This window comes from Haemaphysalis longicornis, unplaced genomic scaffold, assembly GCF_048455015.1.
Source record: "Haemaphysalis longicornis isolate Haplotype H1 unplaced genomic scaffold, Haemaphysalis longicornis Haplotype H1 scaffold_14, whole genome shotgun sequence".
NCBI classification, from domain to species: domain Eukaryota; kingdom Metazoa; phylum Arthropoda; class Arachnida; order Ixodida; family Ixodidae; genus Haemaphysalis; species Haemaphysalis longicornis.
Window position 1 is genome coordinate 32,183,104 of NW_027526245.1, and position 18,242 is coordinate 32,201,345.

General features: G+C 53.9%; 1 pseudogene; it reads left to right on the plus strand.

Moving 5' to 3' along the window:
- The first annotated feature begins 468 nt into the window (after positions 1 to 468).
- On the plus strand, positions 469 to 4,236 carry LOC144164832 (uncharacterized; annotated as a pseudogene).
- Positions 4,237 to 18,242: the final 14,006 nt, after the last annotated feature.

Consider the following 18,242-nt stretch of genomic DNA (forward strand, 5'->3'; position numbering starts at 1 on the left):
CGGCAATCGAATATCCACCGCAGTGTCAAGCCCGGCCGGCTGCTCCGAGCACGCGTCTCCCCACCCAGTGCTTCCAGCGTCGCGCGTTGTTCTCTAGCAGCGGCAGCAATTTGCACTCGCAGCGCCGGCGTCACGTCCACGGTTGCTTTGTAATTAAGCGGCTGACGAGATCAGTAAGTAGGGCATTCGCAGAAAGTGCCGGCGACGCGGATTTGACAGGGCAGCTATGCTCTGTGATGTCCGTCCGACGGTCACGTGGTCAGCTTTGTTTATACAAAATCCCACATTTCGCGGCACCCGCTGAAACCTCAACTGCAACTGGCCGCATTAAAATCGTCTCCAATTAAACAACCGTCACAAGCTGAAGGAAATGAGGTTTCCACCCGTGATAAGTGTTGTGGTGCCGCCCGTGACAATGGACACAGGGGGGCGTGCTTGAATAAAGTACTTCTTGTTGTGACGCCGACGGCTGCGGTGGTGTCTGCTCTGGCCCTGACGAAAGCAGCGTCGGGGTCAACATAAAACACAACATGGTGTCAGAAGTGGTCGAATAGACGCCTTCACTTATCCTTACTGTGGCAGAAGAAGAAATTATGGCCGACGAGCAACAGATTCCTGAATGCAAGTGGCTCGGGATTTCGCTTCGGCAACCCGACGCGTTCGACTTCAACAACGCTGCGTCTTGGCCAACGTGGAAAACACGTTACGAGGACTACGCAGCGGTCTCCGGAGTATGCCACGCCTCTGCTGAAGTGCGAGTACGCTCACTTTTGTACTGTATGGGCCCTGAAAGTCGACCCCTGCTCGACACTTTCTCGCTTTCCGCGGACGAGCTGCTCTCCTACGAGACCGTCGTCAAGCGCTTTACCGAACACTTCGTGCACCCGGCTAACGAGCTCTATGAGTCCTCTCGCTTTCATAAGCGCACTCAGGAACCTGGCGAAAGTGTCGACGCTTATTACGCAGAATTGTGCAGACTTGTGAAGCGCTGCAACTACCCGTCTGTTCAAGTCGAAGAGCGCCTCGTGCGGGATAGGTTCGTGGTCGGCCTCAGATGCTCGCCTCTCGGAGCAGTTGTGCCGTAATTCCAAGTTGTCGCTAAAGGAAGCTTGGACTCAGGCGCGGCAGTGGGAAGACGCCGAGAAAGAAAAATTTTCGGGTTTAAGAATTAAAAATTGGCCGCGTATCTGCTCCTTTAGTTGCAAATGACGTCAAAAGACGATAGTCTTTATCGGCTTTTGCGAAGTAAATGCCTCCCTTCGCTATAACTGCTCACCTCTCATGTTGTTCCTCTTGCGTCGCGCTCCTCCCAAGGTAAAGACGCCAAATGTTTGCTTAAATCATTTTAAATTTCCCGCGTTCCACTGCTCCAAACCGGGTGTCTCGATGCGAACGCTGCCGTACGACGAAGACGCGCGTTAATCGAGGCACCCTACTTCAACGTTTATAGAACCGCGTTTCCCTACTCCACGTGCGTTGCAAGCAGAACGTGGAAACTATCTAGTGGAACCTTGCGTAACTGTTGCCGGTTGGTTTCTTAAAATGGCGCCAGAAGCTATAGTGGCGCGGGCGACAGCAGGCGACGGCGGAGTGAATTCTTTTTCTGCAGTTGATGAAGTATTTAATTTCGCAAAAGTCAAGCATGTTTGAATTTTTATAAAGGAACACTGCAAATATCACTTCTGTATTGATTTGTTGTCTCATATTTGCGTAATGTCTTGTTCTTTTTCAACAATGTTGACAAGTATGAACATTACACCAGACCAAGACGGGTAGATTTAGCTGTGACTATATAACACTATTGCGCAGGCATTGTTTTGCTTTGGCCGGGTGGCTGAATCGAGTCACAGACAGACAGACGGACAGACATACAGACAGACCAAAATATCTGGGTTTAAGTAGCCCAAGAAAGACTGTCGTCTTTAAAAACGGCAAAAGGAACCGTTGGAGGATCTTCACCAGTCGAACTAGACGCAGCCAAAGCTCACAAAGCGCCGCGACGTCCGGAGGTCAGGCAGCGGTATGCGCCGCTCAAGACAGAACTCTCCGGCGCCGCTACTTGTTCTTTCTGCGGACGTTTGCCGCATCCTCGCTCAGAATTCCCAGCCCGTGCGTCCCTCTGCAATCATTGCCGAAAGAAAGGACATTTTGCTGAGGTATGTCGTTCCCGCAAAGCAAAAGCGACCAAGCTCGCCACTATCCACTTGCATACGGTCGTCGCACCCGAGCACGCCAAGTACGTGGATGTCACGGTAGACAATTACACGGCCTCTTTCAAGGTGGACTCCGGTGCGGAAGTTTCGGCAGTGCCAGCTGATTTCCCTGCAGTACCCCTTCAGCTCGACAAAGTGGACAACTTGTTGACTGGTCCAGGAGGGCAACCGCTTCATGTACTGGGATCGTACGTCGCCCAGCTCTTGTGGCAAGGGAAAGGATGTGAACAGCGACTCTATGTGGTGCAGTCACTCACAACTCCACTACTGGGTTTCCCCGCGCTGCAGGCACTGGAGGTCGTTAAATTTCTTGGAGACGTAGCGACTCCCCCTTCGAAGCATTATGCGGAACTGTTTAAGGGCCTCGGCACGCTGAAAGAAGAGTACCAAATCAGACTGAAACCTGACGCCGTACCATTTTCACTCAGTGCACCTAGACGTGTCCCCATCCCACTGCAAGGGGTGGTTCGACAAGAACTCGACAGAATGGAGGCCGACGGGGTCATTCGTCGGATAGATAAGCCAACATCTTGGTGTGCGGGACTCGTGGCAGTTCCAAAAGCCTCGGGTGGTTACCGACTTTGTGTTGACCTGACTCGTCTGATATGAGTTCGTGCTTCGAGAACGCCACATATTGCCAACCGTCGAGCAAGTTCTTGGTCTGATAGGAGACGCAAAAGTTTTTTCTAAGCTGGACGCTACAGCAGGGTTTCACCAGGTCAAGCTTGCTCCAGAGTCTCAGAGTTGACAACATTTGTAACGCCTTTTGGTCGATACTGTTTTTGTCGCTTGCCGTTCGGTATCACATCGGCTCCTGAATATTTTCAGAAGCAGGTGGCAAGGATCCTCGAAGGTCAAGAAGGTGTTGCAAATATGATTGACGACATCCTAGTCTTCGGTCGCGACAAGGAAGAGCACGATGCCCGTTTGCAGCAAGTCCTCTGTCGTCTCTCCAAAGCCGGAATAACTCTAAATCGAGACAAGTGCTGCTTTGGTGTGTCCGAAGTGCCTTTCCTAGGTGTGGTTGTCTCAGCCGATGGCATCAGACCCAATCCAGAAAAGTTGGAGGCTATCAAGACCCTTGAAGCGCCCAAGGACATCGCCGAACTTCGCCGACTTCGCGGGATGGTGAACCACCTAGCTAGGTTCCTCCCTAACATCTCCGAGATTACAGCACCCCTGCGTGCGCTTCTGAGCAAGAAAACGGCCTGGTCCTGGCACCACGAACAAGAGTCAGCCTTCAGCAAGATCAAGCAACTGCTGGTATCAGATAGGTGCATGGCTAAATATCACCCCTCCTACGCCACCACGATTTCGGCAGATGCCAGTTCTTTCGGACTTGGAGCAGTCTTACTTCAAACGCAGCCTTCAGGAGAACGTCGACCAGTGGCTTTTGCTTCTCGCTCCATGACGGTCACGGAACAGAGGTATAGTCAGACAGAGAAGGAAGCTCTGGCGGCGACATGGGCAATGCGCAGGTTCAATGAGTTCGTACGGGGCATAAACTTTGCCGTGGAAACGGATCATCAACCACTAGTCACTCTGTTTAGCAAAATGGAACTGGATATGCTCCCTCCTCGGGTTCAAAGACTGCGCCTCAAGCTCATGCACTACCAGTTCACCATGCAGTATGTCCCAAGCAAACTACTAGCAACTGCTGATGCTCTCTCAAGGATCCAGGCAAACTACTAGCAACTGCTGATGCTCTCTCAAGGATACCACCGAAGGTTTCTTCTCCCCTTGACTCGGTGGAGTTGTTCGCAACAGAAGTTGTTAGCAACGCGTCCTCAACTTTGCCATTGAATCCGGATGACGTCAAAAGAGCCCAAAGCACGGATGGCGAGTGCACATCCCTTATTTCTTTTGCCCAACGTGACTGGCCTCATAAGAAGCTGCCATTACATTTGACGAAGTATGCTGCGGTAGCTAATGAGATCACAGTCTGTGATGGGCTTCTGCTCAAAGGTCCCTGCATTGTAGTTCCTACTTCCTTGAGACCAGCAGTCCTGCATCTGTTGCATGAAGGACATCAAGGTATAAACCGGTGCAAAGCGAAAGCCAGAGACTCGGTGTGGTGGCCGGGGATTGCTAAAGACATCGAGTCCATGGTAGCCCGATGCGAACAGTGTGCACGCACTCGGATTAATCCAGCGGAGCCACTTATTTCCACACCCTTAGAGCCGCCCATGGGAGGTTCTGGGCATGGATCTCTTCCACAGCAAAGGACAAACGTTTTTGCTCCTCGTGGATTATTACTCCCGCTACCCTGAGGTTATTACCTTACGGTCGTCCACAGCTTCTGCAGTCGTCGAGGTGCTCAAGAGCATATTTGCTCGACATGGTATCCCAGAAGTTGTGAGATCGGATAACGGGCCACCCTTTTCTTCCCATGAGCTCAAGAGGTTTGCCGACTCCTATGGGTTCACCGTTGTGACCAGCAGCCCGCATTTTCCTCAGTCAAACGGAGAGGCTGAAAGGATGGTCCGCACAGTGAAAGAACTGCTTGTCAAATCGAGTGACCCACATCTAGCTTTACTCAGCTACAGAGATACCCCGGGCGTGAATGGCTTCAGCCCAGCTCAACTCCTAATGGGAAGGCAACTCAGAACTCGCTTACCGAAGATGAAACAGTTGCTGCAACCGTCCTGGCCTGCTAGAGACACAGTGGCCACAAGTGATGCACCTTACATGATCAAACGTGAGTGCAACTTCAACCAGCACCATCAAGCTAGGCCACTGCCTCTGCTGGAGGCGGGAGCACGAGTGTGGGTTCGACCTGAAGGAGTTCGAGCTACGGTGTTAAGTGAGGGCCAACGACCTCGCTGTTATATTGTAGAGACTGATCAAGGTGCAGTCCTGCAGCGTAATCGGCGACACCTGTCGGGGTTCTCACAGCCGAATCAAACAGACTCTGGAATTCCTATGGACACAACGCCGGGTGCTTCTCCTGCAAATCCAACGGTAGAGATACCGAACGCTGCACCGAACGTAGCAACAGACGTCGGCAGTGACCATCGAGACGATGGTGTTGTGAGAACGCGTAGTGGTCGCCGTGTAGTTCCACCAGCCCGTCTGAACTTGTAAAGCTGCACAAGTTCTTGAAGGAAGGAGGTGTTGTGGTGTCACCTGGTTTCAGCCAGCTGTCTAGTGGCGACGCCCGTGACAAGGGACACAGGGGGGCGTGCTTGAATAAAGTACTTCTTGTGACGCCGACGGCTGCGGTGGTGTCTGCTCTGGCCCCGACGAAAGGCGTCGGGGTCAACATAAAACACAACAATAAGCAGGTCATCAGCTACTTATCGCAACAAAAATAACAATGAGCTAAATTTTTGTGTCAGTGCCTCTTTATGGATTTCAAAGTTTTTTTGTTTGTGTCAGAAGAAGTCCAAAAATAGTAAGCACATTCGCTCACGCTAACAAAAGTTATTACCCCGACGAGACAGAACTATTTGTTGGCTCGGCGGCTTGCGATGACGTAGAAGTCCGACCTCGTCCAAGGCGAAGCGAAGCCTTCATTTCATGGTTGGCCGCCGGAATTTTCTTCTGTGTCCGCGATTGTTGACGGCGGCGGTTCTAGCCACGTTTTTTTACAGCGTCCACGTTACCACTGTTAATTCAGCGTGTGGGTCGCACATGAGACGACGACGCCCTCCTTTTTTTTAATCTACCTTTTCAGTCCTTACGGACTTTGAGCAGGAGGTACTGCTGATTGCGGAAGTCGACTTTGCATGTGCGAGAGTTTCCGTGAATGAGTTTCCGTGAACTTACTTTTACCGTCGCTACATAGCGATACAGTGGCTAGAATTTCTAGCGACTGTAGTAGCGAGCTTGCGCTGATCCACGGCCGCTCGATGACCTAGTTCCCATCGAGAGGCCGTGGCCTATCTGGCGTGTGTTCCACTGGCTCCAGATTTTCGCCCAGTAATGTGGTAATTTCGCTTCGTTCTGCCTTGCATCCAAGACTACCGGTCTCATCAACTGAGTTATAAATCAGCGCGGGAAACAGGACTATAGAAAGGGCACACGGACAGGGCTGTGTGCCCTTCTATAGTCGTTTCCCGCGCTGATTTATAACTCAGTTGTACCAACTGGCCCGCCTTCAATCTGTGTTGCGGACTCATAAAGTTCTTGTGATCATCTGGACACCCGCCTTGGCCACGTGGGTTGAATATTTCCTGATTTATCTGTTCACGATTCCCGAGCCATGCCTACCGCCATTCGGTAGGCGCAGCCAAGGAGTTCATCATGCAAGACGCCTCTAGCGCCGCGTTTGTGCCTTCAGACAACACTTCCTCGGAATTAGATGTGGATTTCAATAACACAGGTCGCTCAGTCGGTAATCAAGAACCTCAGCCTTCAACCAACACAGCCTCGGACACTGAGATGGATCCCGGTATTACAAAAGATCACTCAATTGAATGAAATCATCACGAGCATGACTTCATCGAGTTGAGTTACAAACAGCGCAGGAACGAGACGATAGGAAGATCACACAAACTGTGGGCCTACTGGGTCTCGCTAGGGGATAACAAACGACCCCGGCTAGCTTCGTTAGAGACGTTGAGCGAGGATGTCAGCTCGACGCCCGGAAATGACCCATCCAAAATGCCCCAGAGAGGTACGCGGCGTCCACAAGGGAGACGCCGCGACGGGTTCGACTCACCGACACAGGCGACGACAGGCTCCAAAGGGCCAGGACGAACCATGGGGTTTATTGGCCGAGTCGTACAGTGCATAATAACGCCAAGACCGGGTTAAGAACTACACTGTACCGACACGCGTCCTACGGCGTCGCCCAAACAGGCGACCATGGCCGAGGTTGCACGCGGGCCGCTCGCAAGGTGACCAGAGGCCTACCCTGCGCGTCCGATCAGGGCCAAACAGCGCCCGACCGGCCGGCGCGGCGGGGAGGAGACGAGCCAGCCGGGGACAAGGAGCGCCCCGGTATCCGACTCCCATCTCCTCCATTCCCCCATCTCCCCTATCCATCGGGCTAGAGCCGGAGGAAGAGCCAAGAGCAAGAGAGAGCGCGAAGCGCGCGCGTCGAGCTTATAAGGGGCGGGGGAGAGGAGGCAGGTTCCCGGGCGAGGAGCGACAGCGGCGGCAGGGCAGTCGGTGCCCGCCGGCGCGTCGGCCCGCGAGGTGACGTCACGTGCGCGGGAAAGCGCGCTCGTTCGAACATCGCGCTCGCGGGAGGGGGAAAGGGGATCAAGCGGATCCCCACATCCCCCCCTCCTCAAAACCGAGCCCGGTCTGAAGGACCGGCTCGACAACTGCAGGCACAGCACATACCCTACGAGATTACAACGGGTCCCCAGCCCAAGAAGTCCGCGAATGTCCGCACGTTGGAGTACACGCCGACACACACGCCCACACTTCGAAGACACGCCGTTCCAAAGTTCGACACGACGCCAGAGTGGTCGGCACGAGCAGGGGCCGTCTAGATGACTCGCCAGGGCACCAGGGAGCCAGGCCCAAGACCGCCAGGCCGCGGGGCAGGTTCACGCCGGACGCTCGAGCAACAGGCTCGAGGGTTGAAGCTGCCAGGCGTAGCTCGACCAGCTGCAGCAGGAGAGGGCCACCGGAGGTGGAAGGTAGCCGCAGCTGCAGGGTGCCGTACCGGCAGAAGGTCCCGAAGAAGCACCCAGGGCGCGCTCGTCGAAGGCGCCAAGGAGAGGAAGCCGCGGCGAGCGACGCCGCATGAGGCATCGTGAGGGAGTGCCCCGAGAAAGCGCCGGAGCGCCCGAGCTGCAGAGGTGAGCCATGGCCACAGCGAGTGGCGACGTTGAAGCCGCCGGCCGATGCAGGATGGCGTGTGGCAAGGGCCGTGTGTGGTGCGGCAACTGAAGACTGAAGAAAACCGGGCTGGGGACCGCGCCGAGGAACAGTGCTGCAAAAGGGAGACGAAAGGCGAAACCCAAAACTACCTGCCGGGAACAGCGATAGGGGCGCGCAAAGGCTCGGGCCGAAAAAGTGGCCGTAACGCCGGTGCCGCGAGAAACTGGGGAGAGCTAACGGCTGCGTAGTGCGTAACAGCGGTCGCACGGAAGGTAGCCGGCATTCCCCGTTCCGCTTCGTCGGCGGCCATCCTCCCCCCCTTCCAAAGCGTCGCTATCGGCGACGAAGGCATAGAGGGAATAATACTGGAACGAAGGGCGTGAGGCCCGCGTCGTTCCCTAGGCCGCCGATTGAGTGGCGTGCCCTTCTCCCGCGGTGTCTCTCCTTACATCCGCCAAGAGAGAGGGTCTACCTGGCGTGTCACGTGGGCTCATTGGGCCAATTCGTGGGCCCGTCGCCTGACGTGACGCGCTTCCGCCCGCCACGGAGAAGAGGGGGCAAACTCGCTGCCCAGCCGGGCGTCGTGAAGAAACTAGAGATGGGCAAAACGGCTCACTTCAGTGAGCGGCTCAGAACGGCTCAGTTCACTGAAGTGAACCGGTTCATTTGAACGGTTCAGCGGTTCATTTAGGTTTTTAACCTCTGTTAAGCATCCATAATCTAAATTATTACTCAATTGTTATTGAGTCATTTATTTTGTAACAACATCCGCTGTATTTGTGCTGAAAAGAATTGGCCTCACCATCATTACAAAAGTTTTTATGTGTCAGTGGTATTTCAGAATCACTCTCGGTCGATATATAAAGAAGAAAATGCAACTTTTTGTCAACTTTATAATCTCACAAATATGATCTCTACTAGTGAGCTGTGACGCCAGAAAAAATGCTTCTGGAAAACATAATACAAGAAACTAATTTTAATATTGTGGTGGTGAACAACACTTTGTTCAGTTTATTCGAAGCGAAGTCGACGGGTCCGCTTTTTGGCAGCGATAATAGATGACGCGAAAGTTGCACACAAGACCCAGCTGGGTTGGCCGATACGCCTCTAATAAGTCTACAGGAACGTGCCGACACGACTCCTCGAGAGCCATGCTCAGCACGATTCTCTAATCGAGCGAGCAGCCGCTGAACATCGGTTCTTAGGAGAGCCGTTCTGCCAAAGAACCGCCGGGAGCCGATAATCGCCGCGGAACTGAGCGGTTGAGAAGATGCGGCTCGTTCCTGACTCGGACAACAGCTACACGCACAAATGTAACTGTAGTGATTCTAGTGAATTCTATGGTCACAGGAGTTTATTTTCATATTACTTTGAAAATACAGACGCAGTTCGTTCACTGCTGCCATTGCGGCCTCCCGATCTGTCATTCACCGCCGCTGCCATCGCGGTTCCCAAATGGCGCCTCAGAAGATCCGCTTCGCGAAGAGCGGCTCTCGAAAAGAGCGAGAGCCGTTCTTCGGTTCTTCGGTTCAGTAACTGAGCGGAAAGAGCCGGAAGAGCCGAAGAACGGGTCAAAATTGCATCCGGTTCTTCTGACTCGAATTGTCTGCTCCCACGACAGGGGGCGCGCTGGAGGAATTTGAAAAATTAGCCCCCAGCTGGCCTGGCAGTACAGTTGCTTTCCCGCGCCGATAATAGATGGCGCAGAGAGACGGCTCATTTGACCCGGGTCTTCGGTTCTTTCGCTCAGTAACTGAGCGGATTCCGCTCATCGGAAGAGCCGATGAACGGGTCAAAACTGCATCCGGTTCTCCTGGCTCGAATTATCTGCTCCCACGACAGGGGGCGCTGGAGAAATTTGGAAAATTAGACCCAGCTGGCCCGGCAGTGGAGTTGCTTTCTCGCGCCGGCAATAGCTGGCGCAGAGAGCGTTGACCCGGCTTTTAGGCTCCGTTGGCTCTTTCTCCATAGTTTGCAGTGCTGTGGCTCGCCCCGTTCAACACGGATCACTGAGGGGGCGAGAAGGGTCTCCCTCTCTCCAAAAGAACCACCACTCATTTTTACTGAGCCACGGCCCACTCGTTCTTCAAAAAGAGCGGCTCAAAAGAACCGGATCACTCCTGAGCGACGCATCTCTAGAAGAAACCTCTCCGTGGCTGCGGCGTTGGTGCTCGCTGGCGCTCGGTAGGGTTGGTCATGGGGCGGAAACGTCGCCCCGCGCCAACGCTCCGCTCGGACGTGAGGACGCATGATCAGACCCGCGGAAAAAGCCAAACGGGTGAATATCGCTGTCCTTCGTCCTCATCGCGCATGCCTAGTGCTTCCGCAGGGCGAAAATGTCGCCCATCAGCGAAGCCAACAGCGGCAGCCCGACAGGAACCGACGACTACGGCCACCGGGATGGAGTCCCAACGTGTACGCCGTATTTTGCCGTGGTTTGCGCCTCTCAATGGCTGCATGAAGTCGGATAGATTGAGGGATCCGCACTTCGCGCTGTGGCACGCGCTGCACGAGCGAGAAGCAAAAAGGCTCCTCGCTGTGCGCTCGGCCCGATGTTAAAAGCAGAGTGACACAACTTAATAAAAGTCTTACGGTCGCTCGCTTATCCGGCCCTTCGCGAGTCGGGGAAGCTCAACGCGGCTTCCCTAGACTGCGGTAAATCGCCACCCTTGCTGAGCCTCGTGGGGCCTTATCGGGTGAGATTTTATCGGCAGAACTCCCATCCGCTCCTCGCAGGCACGGGTCCGTGGCAAAAATAAAAACGCGCTTGCAGCAGCCTGGCTGCATAGCGCACGAGACCCACCGCAGTACCAGCGGTTATAGGCCTCCAACGAAAGCGTCGCCCGCTCCATCTCGGAGCGCGACTCACACAGAGCCAAAACGACCTACTATTTACATATTTACAAATCGGACCTTCGTGCTGCGTTCGGAGGAGGTTTGTTCTGCATAAGGCGATGCCGGCGGACAACATATGGTCCCCGGGTGCGCCTCTCGTCTAGGGATTGCCAAATTCGTGGCAGTGCTCCTTTCGACGATCGCACCGACGAACACGTGCGAGCACGTGGGGATAGGTTCGGTCAGGTGCGGCGCGCGTCAGGGTTAGCGACTGGGGCTGATATTTGCCGCCACGTTCGCGTTTCCCTTCCTTCAGCGCAACGGCAAGAGCGAGGATAGTGGAGATCAGCTCGCTACATGCCTGGCCAGGTAGCGGAGCGGCACAACTTCGGGAAGTCTTGCGGCCACTCGCCCAGCCGCCCGCGAGTCACGGAAGTGTCGTATACCTTCCTCAAACTGCGGGTGCTCACCACCGTGAAACTCTCAAGGGGAATTTCCTTCGGTGGGGTAACTTCAGCGAGAGACATTGAGCGTGTAGCATATACGAATCCGAGAAATAAAAAAAAAAACGCGCCTGCAGCAGTACGAGCTGCAAAGCGCTCGAGGCTGACCACAATACCAGCGGTTAGTAGCCTCCGGCGACCGCGTCGCCCGCTCACACAGAGCACGACTCACACAGAGCCAGTTAAAATCATATTTACAACACGGATCGTTCTGATCACCGGGCACCTGCTCGTCTCTGCTGGATGCAATACCGGCTGACAATGGGTCTGCTCGGTATGCGATATCGCCCGGGAATTGCAACGTTTGCACGCTTAATGCATTCCCTTCGGGGCTCGCACCAACTGGCCGACGTTCAGCACGTGGCTACGGGGCCAGTCGGGTGCTAGGCGCGTTAGGAACATTCAAGCGGCCACGGGGGCTCACGTAATGTGTCCGCCACCACGTGGTGCTACCGCTCCCATTGCGCGCGGTGACGTTTTCACGGGCGCAGCTTATATGGCCAGCACGCGTGGTTCGCGTATCCGCTTAAGCCAGCTGAATGCCACGTGGTCCGTCTCCACTACGAACGAACTTTGATCGACGGAACGGTCGAACTCGTTCAGTACGTGTGGCCCGACCTCTAAGTCGTCCGTAGCACTACGCGGCGAGCGGGCCGCCGTGCTTTGGAAACACGAGATCGTAAGGCGAGCTATGCCTGGGAAACAGAGTGCTCCCCAGTGGGCCTAGCTGCGGACTCAGCGCACTGCATCTCACGCGCGCCGGGCAAGATCGACAACAAAGGGTCGTACAATGCCCGCGCCGGGATGTGCTACGCTGTCCCGGCCGTGTCGTGGGAGCGAAAGGTGCTCTTTTGCGACAGGGCCCTGGCGTCCACGCGTGCTATGCGCGATAGGCGCTCGCACGTGGTAGGACGAATGCGCATTATCGTCATCAGAGCGGGAGGCTCCTTCTCGACGAGGCGCAGGGGGCTCCTTAGCGAGACGCAAACTGGGCCACCAGGGCCGTTTGGCGTCTGCACGTGGAGATACGTTGGACGCAGGCTGACGCCGTCCGAGCAAAAGATGTTCTCGTTTCCGACGTAGCGAGCGTATGGCTCTGCTCCAGGTTCAAATCGTACGTCAATTTCGCAGGCTCGGGATCGCCGCTACGTTGAGTAGTACAGAACACAGGAGATGCTGGCGCGGGTCGGGCGATAAGTGCCTCGGTTCGCGGGCAGCGGTGAGCGGCGGGAGCGCGTTACGCCGAAGCGTCGTGCTCCCAAAAGCCGATTGCTGGCGCGGGTTGGGCGATAAGTGCCTCGGTCCGCGGGCAGCGGCGGATGGCCCGAGCACGTTGCTAAAAACAGCGTGGTGCTCAAAAGCCTAACCGCTCACCTCACAGTAAATCGCACAGGGACTAAGGCCAGGGGCCTGTTCCGTCGCGCAGTGTCGATACCGTGTTGGGCGCCAATGTGGGCATACTGGGTCTCGCTGCGGGGTAGCAAACGACCCCGGCTAGCTTCGTTAGAGACGTCGAGCGCCAAAGTGGGCTCGTTGGTCCCTTGCGGGCTAAGTGGGGTTCAGGGTGTTCCCCCTTCGCCCGGAAATGACCCATCCAAAATGCCCCAGAGAGGTACGCGGCGTCCACAAGGGAGACGCCGCGACGGGTTCGACTCACCGACACAGGCGACGACAGGCTCCAAGGGGCCGGGACGAACCATGGGGTTTATTGGCCGAGTCGTACAGTGCATAATAACGCCAAGACCGGGTTAAGAACTACACTGTACCGACACGCGTCCTACGGCGTCGCCCAAACAGGCGACCATGGCCGAGGTTGCACGCGGGCCGCTCGCAAGGTGACCAGAGGCCTACCCTGCGCGTCCGATCAGGGCCAAACAGCGCCCGACCGGCCGGCGCGGCGGGGAGGAGACGAGCCAGCCGGGGACAAGGAGCGCCCCGGTATCCGACTCCCATCTCCTCCATTCCCCCATCTCCCCTATCCATCGGGCTAGAGCCGGAGGAAGAGCCAAGAGCAAGAGAGAGCGCGAAGCGCGCGCGTCGAGCTTATAAGGGGCGGGGGAGAGGAGGCAGGTTCCCGGGCGAGGAGCGACAGCGGCGGCAGGGCAGTCGGTGCCCGCCGGCGCGTCGGCCCGCGAGGTGACGTCACGTGCGCGGGAAAGCGCGCTCGTTCGAACATCGCGCTCGCGGGAGGGGGAAAGGGGATCAAGCGGATCCCCACAAAACACAGCGCTGACTAACAACTGAAGTTTATTGTCGCGTACAGGCAATAAATAGGAAAAGACAGAAAACACGTGATATACAAATCTAGGAATGACAAATACAAAAAACAAAAAAAAAAGATACAAAAATATACAGGCTCCTAGCTTCCAAGAAATTCGTTTTCTTTCCCAGTAAGGGCGACGGAGGGTGTGCTGATGCAATCCTGCTTACGGTTGTATATTTTCCATGCTTCTCTGATCTCCCACCGAAGCCTGTCCTGATACCCGGCCACCACGTGGCACTGCTCAAACGAAGGCGACCAACCTGAGCCGTTTACAATGTGCGCAGCGAGCGTGCTCCCTGTTGCATCTTTTGCTTTTTTTACATCGCACGCGTGCTCTCGAAGCCGATCATTTAGGCAGCGCCCCGTTTGTCCCACGTACGACCTTTTACCTGACAATGGTATCTCATAGATAACTTCTTGCCGGCACTGAACGAAGAGCTTTGCATGTTTCTTCGTGCACCTGTTCACCGCTGGGCAATCGCTATTTACTTTGCGACAAAGGCTGCTCAATTTGTCGGGAGCAGAGATCTACACCCGACCGCCCTACTATTTTCTTGAGCTTGTGGCTCACACCATGGATAGCAGTAGTACGGATCACTGCACCATAGCAGATATTGTAGTCTAGTATATTTTTTGTATCTTTAGTTTTTTTTTTGTTTTTTGTATTTGTCATTCCTAGATTTGTATATCAGTGTTTTCTGTCTTTTCCTATTTATTGCCTGTACGCGACAATAAACTTCAGTTGTTAGTCAGCGCCGTGTTTGGGTGATCTTCTTATCGTCTCGTTCCTGTGCTGTTTGTGACTCAATTATGTACCAACTGGCCCGCCTACAATCTGTGTTGCAGTCACAGTCAATTTCATCGAGATGGTCTCCCGAGCTCAACGTCGCCAGCAGTGCAGTGTCGCCGCAGGAAACCCTGCCGCAGCCATGTCACCACCACAGATCAAGCAAGCCTCGGCATCCACAAGTAAGCCTTTCATCAGGTCTAAACCATTGCCCAGAAACGATTTCAAACTAGTATTGCGTCCCCAGGGCGGACTCCCGCTTGGCAAGAATCAATACGCTGAGCTCTCCCTGACACTATTGAACGTCATCAAGGTCACGTGGCGTCAAGCAAATCTGCGCCTCTGAGTGGACGTAACTCAAAACACTGCCACGATCAGTACTCCGTCCTCTGACGTGGCACGAGCTCTCAGTCGAGTCAAACATCTAACCCTGGATAACAAGCAGTACCCCGTCCAACTTTACGGCCTGGCCCCCGACGACTCCGTCAAAGGCGTCATCAGTGGGTCCGACTCACTGAAGCAGACATTCTCGACAAGATTGATCAGTCCTTGGATGAAGTCTACACAGTTCGAAGACTTGGCACCTCATCTACAGTGGTTCTGACCTTCGCAGGGCCCAGGCTCCCTTACACATTCAGGCTGTACGGCACCGAATACCCATGCTCCATCTACAGGAAAACTATCCCAGTCTGCTCTACATGTCATACCGTCGGCCACAGAGCCACGGCTTGTCCTCGCCCAACCACTCCCGTCTGCCATCAATGCGGGATCAGGGACCCTCAACCAAACCACCCATGCTCGCCTACCTGCGCCCTTTGTGCTGGCGCCCACCTGTCCGGGGCACCTGGCTGCCCTAAGCGTTATGCCGAACCATTTGTTCTTCGGCAATGACGACTCAGACAAGCCCATGCCAGCACATCTGGTACTTCTCGAGCCTCCTCCCCATTTCGTGGCCGCCATCGAGACCGTTCGACAACTCCTTCACCACAGAGACGCAGCCGTTCTCGAAGCAAACAAGTCGCCCAGTCCCGGGATTCAAAGCCTTCACATGAGACCGAGTCCAACCAGCCAAAACAAGTAAGCTGGGCCCAACGGGTCTCTCCCACACCTTAACCCCAGTACCTATCCACACCCTCTCAACAACAATCCGAGAACCCTGGGATTGTTCAACCCGAGGAGCCTGGGTTGAATGTAAGCGCCTTACTCAAATTTTGGAACAGAAAAACACTTTAATAGCCTCGCTCCAAGCTCGCCTAGATGCCCTCGAGAAAGCTGAATCCACTGCTAGCGTAAAGCGCAAGAAACCTGATCCTCCTACTCCAATGCCAGAACCGTGTATCTCACACCCCACAAAACAGACCCAACAGCCACAGCCACCACTGCAAATCCAAGACATGTTCGCTACACTCGCTGGCCACCATAAACCAAGACCTTCAGAATATTCGGGAAGAAAATCAAAAATTACAGCAAGAAATTGCATCACTTCGCACGGAATATAATACATTCAGGAAAGACGTCACCTCAATCAGCACTCCATCCAGTTCACTCGAGCACAACTGTGAGCTCAGCCCCATCTGGCAGGACAGGACTACAAAAGGTTCTTTAAAGGAGCCATGAAGACAAAATACAAGTTGGGTTTATTAGACAGACTGCGTAGTCCCGATAACAATGATACCAATATCATCGCAATCTTCGAACAAATAACGGAGATGAAGGAAAACGTGTGAAGCAGTCGCGACCACCTAGCCAATTTCCTGCAAGTTTTCTATGACGTCACGGAACCTTGTTTGTGTGATTGGCGGCCGCCTAACTGACCTGTCGCGACGACACATGACTGGACGTCTGTAACGGGGCCTCTGGTTCCATTTGACCGCATCACTTTCATGCTAACGGGCAGTTAGCGCACTGAAAATTATGTTTTATTGTTGGCCCGTATGACGTCATTCTTGCTCATAACACGTCACTGTGGCGCAAAATTTGAAAGTTTTAAAATACTTCTTGCTTTTCTTTCGTTAAAAAACATCTTTTGTGGCTGTAATGGAGCTGAGTGAGATACTGAATCCTAGTTCTTTCAAATTAAACGAAGTTGTATTTTCTCTTTATGGCTCCTTTAAGGACCCACACCCGTGCCGTCCCATACACCCCAAACGCCGACAATGCCATCCGAGCCTCCTTATGGGGCGGAGACAGCATAACCCACCTTCAACGACACTCCTACAATGGAATTGTAGAGGCTTCAAACAAAAAGCTGCGGCCCTTACTCAATAAATCACCACCCTTAATTCTAAACCAGCGGTCATGTCCTCCAGGAGGCGAATTCTCACATCAAGCTCTCTGGGTATATCCCCTACTGCCCGCCAAATAATTGATCCACCCTCACACTTATTCGTAACACCATATCTGCAGTTGCACACGTCACCCTACAACGGGGATGTAATCGTGTTCACTGAGCTCCTACCTCCATTGACCAAACGCAAATCAAGCCTCTACGTTCTGAACATTTATTGCCGCCCAACTCAAAATGCCCCCGATATTTCATCCACAATACGCGATGCCATCTCTATCACTTAAACCGTACCCTCCTTATTTTCGGCGATTTCAATGCTGCCCATCCCCAATGGGGCTACACGTACAAAACAAAAAGGGGCGTCCTCCTGGCGCAAGCAGTTGATGATTTTCAACTCCTGCTGCTTAATCAGCCCAACTTACCAACAAGAACAGGAACCAGCACAGCGAGAGACACTTCTCCAGACCTCTCTTTCCTCAAGGGCACCTTCGATGTACTATGGTCATGAACTCCCGAGAACCTTGGGTCTGACCATGACATTATCCAACTCAACATTCGCAATAATAATTACAACGTCAAGACGGGGGTCATCCGCCTTACCAACTTGGATGCTTTTCGCAAGGCCAATTCGTTGCGCCCCATAGACCCGGACCAACCTTTGGCCGAATGGATTGATCAAACAGTCCGAATGAACACAAAAACCATAGCCACTTCTTTCCAGACCCCTAGCGTGGATGCTAAACTTCTACATCTCTGGGAGGCCCGTCAAAGCTTAACAAAACGATGCGATGAAAACGGCAAAGACATAACCGCAAACTCCACCTCAGAAGTGCAGCACTTAAAGGAGCCATGAAGACAAAATGCAAGTTTGTGTTATTCGAAAGATTTCGTGTTTTATAGTGCCCCCAGCGCTTGTCCGAATGCAAACGATGCTTTATTCACTGAGAAATTAATCAATTTAGGTAAACATTTTTATTTTCCCGCTCAATCGTGCGTTTTCGTGGTCCCAAATGACATCACAGGAACCGACCGCTCTGCAGCCTAGGGTCCCTTGATTCACGCATCCGCCGTACAGGGTGGCGACACGTATGCGCTGGCGCCGCCATTTTGGTCCACTCGCTCGCTGCCGAAACAAGTCATTGTATCAAAACCGCGCTAAAATTATCGCCGCAACGGGGTTAACTGGCAAAGTTTGAATCACCTTATCTGTTTAGCGTTGCTGGGTCTCGTGGGAAACGAGAACAACGCGTTGTGCACGTTGACCCAACTGCAGCGGCACGGGACCGTTCAAAGGGTGTCTCCACTCTGTACGTTGGCGCTGGCACTGGCACTGAGGTATTCGCGCGTTTGTTTACGTTATTGAACCTAGATGGCGCCACCATACCGTGGCGTGTCGTTTTCTGCCTTTTCTTCGTTCTGTGAGAAAATGGTTTCGTGAAACATAGTGCTCGCTCGACAAATATGTTCACGTAAGACACCGTCGCGTCAATCAATCGGCCAGTGTCGTCTGAGACAACCCCAAAGCCCCGCAGTTCTGTGCGGCTAAACAAGCATAGTGCGCGCAGTACCAACAACA